The 6,320-nt window shown below is 38.7% G+C and overlaps 1 pseudogene; it reads right to left on the reverse strand.

Annotated features, from left to right (window-relative positions):
- Positions 1 to 3,228: 3,228 nt before the first annotated feature.
- Positions 3,229 to 4,948, reverse strand: LOC118989845 (tigger transposable element-derived protein 1-like; annotated as a pseudogene).
- Positions 4,949 to 6,320: the final 1,372 nt, after the last annotated feature.

A 6,320-nucleotide genomic window follows, 5' to 3' on the forward strand; every position in this document is an offset into this window, starting at 1 on the left:
ACAGAACAACCATCATTCAAAACCACCTGAAATCTAGCTGAACAGAAGTGCTAAAATTAAAGATACAAAGGAGAAGCCAGATCTAAACTGGTAGAATGGTGGGAGACACAGAATAGGACAGCCCCACATCCACGTGTGGCAGACAAAAATCAGGAGAAACTCTCAGCTGCAGAAGTTCCCCCTGAGGAGGGAGGGATCCCAATCCCATACTAGATCCCCCAGCCCAGGGTTCCAGTGACAGGAAGAGAAATCCCCATAATTTCTGGATTTTAAAATCAGCAGGGATATTAGCTAAGTGAGACAAAGGGCTTCTGGAGGCACAGACACTACTCTTAAAAGGACTGTGCAGGAACTTACTCAAATTCACTCCCTCTGAGTTCTAGTACTAGAGAAACAGCATGGAAAAAATACCATGGGCATATAGGGGAAAACTGAATTTACTGGCACCAGGGCAAGAGCTGGTGGGGAAGCTTTAATCCAGACAGAAATGGTGGCAGAGGCCATTATTCCTTTTCTGAGCTCAACTACCATAGAGCCTGCAGGCAAGTGCCATGTTTGAGTCTCCATCAATCTGGCTAATAGTGTTTTCCTTTCCCTGGTGATTCCTTGAGACCCCATGCCACCCAACTTTTGAACCCACCTAAGCTGATTCCACTGGTTTTTCTATACATATGGTCTCTCTTGGTTTATGCTTCAAACTTTCCTAAAATCCCTCAAACATACAGTATCTGGTGTTTGTACATCCTATACTTCTCTCTAAGTGGCTACAGGCCTGGCAGTAGTAGCTGACCTTGGTTGACACTGTGGCCTTGACTAGGCAACTCCAAGCCCAACACAAGTAGCAGCTTTGTGAAGATCACTTTGTAGCTCATGCCAGGTGGCTCTAAGCAAGTACAAGTGATTGCTGACCGTGCTGACCTGCAACTTTCAGTAGATCCCAGAGCCAGGGCACCCAGTGGACAACTTCAGACCAAGATGATGTTTGACCCAACTACCTACATAAGTAACATACTCAAGGGATGGACTTGGTGAGCACTAAAGCCATGGTGAAATAAGTGCTGCTTTGTAGGGTCAGCCCTTGAACAGCTGACCCTACACAGTAGTCACAGCCAGTCTTTACATCAATCAGCCTGGTGGGTAAATCTCTCCCATTGATGTGCCAACAGCAGTCAAGGCTCAAGGATAACAGGAGGGTGTATACAGCCTGCACTGGTTTGACTAATTCAAGTGTCTGGGGAGCCTGTGCCACTGGACCCTACAGGACACCTACTACATAAAACCACTCTTCTAAGCCTGGGAGACATAATAGTTCTACCTAATACATAAAAACAAACACAGGGAGGCAGTCAAAATGAGGAGACAAAGAAACATGTCCCAAATAAAACAATAGAACAGAACCCCAGAAAAAGATCTAATGAAGATAGAGACAAGCAACCTACCAGATAGATGCAGAGTTCAAAATACTGGTTATAAAGATGCTTGATGAACCTAAGGAAAGTGTAGATAAACTTATTGAGAACTTCAACAAAGAGATAGAAAACATAAAAACAGATAGAAAAGATAAAAAATAACCAGTAAGAAATAAAAAATACATGAACTGAAACGAAGAACATATTACAGAGAATCAACAGTGGAGTACATTAAGCAGAGAATCAAATCAGATATTCAAAATATAAGGAAGAAGAAAACTCTCAATAAAAACAAGAAGAAAAAGAATTTAAAAAGAAAGAGGATAGTATAAGGAATGTCTGGGACAACTTCAAGCATATGAATATTCACATTACGGGAGTGCCAGAAAGAGAAGAGACAGAAGGGAGAAATTCAAAACCTAGGTGAAAAAAATAATGATGGAAAACTTTCCTAATCTGGTGAAGCAAACAGACATACAAGTCCAAAAAACCCAGAGACTCCCAAACAAGATGTACCCAAAGAGGCCCATATCAAGATACATCATAATTAAAATCTAAAAGTTATAGACAAAGACAAAATCCTAAAAGCAGCAAAAGAAAAGAAGCTATTTATCTATAAGGGAGCTCCCATAAGACTGTCAGCAGATATCTCAACAGAAACTGCAGGCTTGAAGGGATTGGCAAGAAATGTTTAAAGTGATAACAACTAAGATCACTCTCTCCAGCAAAGTTATCACTCAGAATTGAAAAAAACAGGTAAGAGCTTCCCAGACAAGAAAAAACTAAATGAGTTCATCACCACCAAATCAATATCACTAGAAATGTTAAAGGTATTTGTAAGAAGAAGAAAAAAATTCAAAATATGATTAATAAAATGGCAATAAACACATATCTACCAACAATTACTTTAAATGCAAATAGATTAAATGCTCCAATTAAAAGACATATGAAGGCTGAACAGATAGCAAAACAAGTCCCTTAGTTAGGCTATCTACAAGAGACTCCAGATCAAAATATGCACAGACTCAAAGTAAAGGTATGGAAAAATACATTTCATAACAATAGAAACAAAAAAAGTGGGGTAGCAATACTTATACTAGACAAAATTGTCCTTAAAACAAGGGCTCTATAAGAGACAAAGGACCCAGCAACTCCACTTCTTGGTATTTATCCAAAGAAACCCAAAACAATAAATCAAAAATATATATCCACCCATGTGTTTATCATTTACAATAGCCAAGATATGGATGTGTGTATATATATGTGTGTGTATATATATATATATATATATATATATATATATATATGACTCAGCCATAAGAACTATCATCATATTGTCATCTATAACAACATGGATGGACCTACAGGGTACTATGATGAATGAAATAAGTCAGAGAAAGAAAGACAAACATCAAATGATTTCACTCAGTATGTGAAACCTAAAAAACAAAATAAATGAACAAACAGTATGGAAACAGACTCAGAAATACAGAGAACATTTTGAAGGTTGCCAGATGAAAGGGGATTAGAAAGATGGGTTAAAAAGGTAAATGGAGACAACTGTACTTGAAAAACAATTTAAATAGTAAAAAAAGAAAAAGAAAAAAGATAAAGGAATAAAGAAGTACAAATTCATAGTTAACAGAGTAGTTGTGGAACTGTGAAGTACAGTATAGGAAATATTGTCAACAATATTGTAATAACTATGTGTGGTGTCCAAGAGTTACTCAGTTTAGTGGGGTGAGCACTTAGTAAGCTATATAATGTCTAATAACTCAGTTGTGTACCTTCACTAAAAATAATTTATTGCTAAAAAATGTTAACCATCATCTGAGCCCTTAGCAAGTCCTAATCATTTTGCTGGTGGAGGGTCTTGCTTTGATGCTGATGGCTGCTGACTGATCAGGGTGTTGCTGGTTGCTGGAGGCTATTTCCACAACCACCTCAACTGGAGACAGTCATGTTTTTCATATCAGTTGATTCTTCTATTAACAAATAATATCTCTGTAACAAGTAATGCTGTTTGATAGCACTACAAACACATTTATGTAATATTTTAATTTCAACCCTTCGTTTTAATTTCAACCTATTTATAGCATCTTCATCAGGAGTAGATTCCATCTCAAGAAACCACTTTCTTTGCTCATCCATGAAAAGCAATTCTGCATCCATTAAAGCTTGATTATGAGATTGCAGCAATTCAGCAACATCTTCAGGCTCCACTTCTAATTCTAGTTCTCTTACTATTTCCACCATATCTGCACTTACTTCCTCCACTGAAGTCTTGAACCTCTCAAAGTAAGTAATGAGGTTAGCATAAACTTCTCCCAAACTTCTGTTAACATTTACTTTTTAACTTTTTCCCATGTATCAGAAATATTCTTAATGGCACCTAGAATAGTGAATTCTTTCCATAAGGTTTTCAATTTACTTTGCCCAGATCCATCAGCAAAACCACTAACTATAGAAGCTATATCCTTTTTAAATATAATTCTTAAGTAATAACACTTGAAAGTTAAAATTACTTCTTGATCCAAGGGATGTACAATGGATGTTGCATTAACAAACGTGAAAACAACATTAATCTCATTGCATATCTCCATTAGCACTCTTGAGTGACCAGGTACATTGTCATTGAACAGTAATATTTTGAAAGAAACCTCTTTTTTTCCTGAACAGTAGATCTCAGCAGTAGGCTTAAAATATTCCATAAACCATGTTATAAACAGTGTGCTGTTATCTGGGCTTTGTTGTTCTATTGATAGAGCTAGGTAAAGTAGATTTAGCATAATTCTTAATAATTCTAATTCTTATTCTTTAGCATAATTCTTCCCTAGAATTTTCAGAATGGTAAATAAGCATCAGCTTCAACTTAAAGTCACCAGCTGCATTAGCCCCTAACAAGAGAGTCAGCCTGTCCCTTGAAGTTTTGAAACCAGGTATCGACTTTTCCTCTCTAGCTGTGCAAGTCCTGGATGGCATCTTCTACCACAGAATGTTGCTTCAGCCACCTTGATAATCTGATTTTTTAGTGCAGCCACCTTCATTAATTATGTTAGCTGGATCTTCTGGATAACTTGCTGCTTCCCCCTGAATTTTTCACTTTATGAAGATGTTCTTTTCTTAAACCTGATGAACCAAACTCTGCTAGCCTCAAACTTTTCTTCTGCAGTTTCCTCACCTTTCTAAGCCTTCACAAAATTAGAGTTAGGGCCTTGCTATGAATAGGCTTTGGCATCAGTAAACTCTGTGGCTGGTTTTATCTTCAATTAAGACCACTAAAACTTCCTCTATATCAGTAATAAGGCTGTTTCTTTTTCTTATCTTTTGTGCATTCACTAGAGTGGCATCTTTCATTTCCTTCAAAAACTTTCCCTCTGCATTCACAACTTGGCTAAATGTTTAGCACAGGACCTGCCTAGCTTTTAGCTTATCTTGACTTTTGACATGTCTTCTTTATTAAGCTGAATCATTTCTAACTTTTGATCTAAACTGAGAGAAGTGCAACCCTTTCTTTTACTCAAACATTTAGAGGCCATTGTAGGGTTGTTACTTGACCTAATTTCAACATTGTTGTATCTGAGGGAATACAAAGGCTCAAGAAGAGAGAAAGACATATGGGGAATGATCAGTCAAGGGAGCAATCAGACCAGACGCATTTATTAAGTTTTCCATCTCGTATGCAAAATGCAGTTTGTGGTACCCAAAACAGTTACAATAGTAATATCAGAGATCACTGAACACCATAACAAACATCATAATAATTAAAAAGTTTAAAATACTGCAAGAATTACCAAAACACAGCATAGAGACATAAAGCGAGCAAATACTGTTGGAAAAATAGTGCCAACTTAACACCGTTTGCCAAAAATCTTTTAATTTGTAAAGATACAGTATCTTTGAAACACAATAAAGTGAACCACAATAAATTGAGATTATGCCTATACTGAGTTTTGAAATCAAGACTGCATGATTCCAATTTTGCTCTTTTCCTTTTTTAAGTTTGTTTTGTCTACTCTGAATCACTTACATTTCCATACAAATTTGATGATCAAATTTTCATCTTCTGGACTTCCGCCAAGATGGAGGCATAGGTGGAAACACTGTGCCTTCTTCCACAACCAAGTTTGAATACAACAAAGGTTTGGAGAACAAAGACACAGCCAAAGAACAGAACATTGAATTATACGGAAGTCCGACAACAACTAACTGTTCAACCTGGACGGTAAGAGGGGAAGAGCCAGCAGTGGGGCAGGGTCGGGCGGAAAAGATCCCCAGACCTAGGCGCGCAAGTAGCCCGGACCCAGTCAGGGTGTGGGGCAGACTGACCAGGGTCGCACATTCGCGCACAGTGAGATGGACCACACAGGCCCCAGGGGGCGAACCCAGTGGAGGGCTAACGGTGGTGGCGCACTCGAGTGCAGTGGGATGAAATGCGATGGCTCAGGTGACAGTGGCAGCTGCGGCACTGGCCACCTGTGGGGGCCACTGTGGGAGGCGGCAGACAGGACGCAATTGTTCCTCTTTGACCCCGCCCCCACATACAACGTCACAACCCAGCGACTGAGTTGCCCTGCTCTGGTGAACACCTAGGGCTCAGATCCTGCTAGTAACAGGCATGAACAGCCCAAAAGATGGCGCAAGAAGAACTCAAAGTCCCAGAGCCAATAACTCTGGGAAGAAGCACAATTCAAGACACTGTTTATCAGGATGCTCACTGAACTGGTGGATTATAGTCACAAATTAGAGGAACATATGAAGGCTAAACTAATTGAAATGAAGGGAGATGTCCAGGAAACAAATAGTGATGGAAAGGAAACTGGGACTCAAACCAATGGAATGGACCAGAAGGAAGAACAAAACATCCGACCAGAAAAGAATGAAGAAATGAGAATTCAAACAAATGAAGAG

The sequence above is a fragment of the Sturnira hondurensis genome, unplaced genomic scaffold (assembly GCF_014824575.4).
Source record: "Sturnira hondurensis isolate 20B ecotype Veracruz unplaced genomic scaffold, ASM1482457v3 Scaffold0006566, whole genome shotgun sequence".
NCBI classification, from domain to species: domain Eukaryota; kingdom Metazoa; phylum Chordata; class Mammalia; order Chiroptera; family Phyllostomidae; genus Sturnira; species Sturnira hondurensis.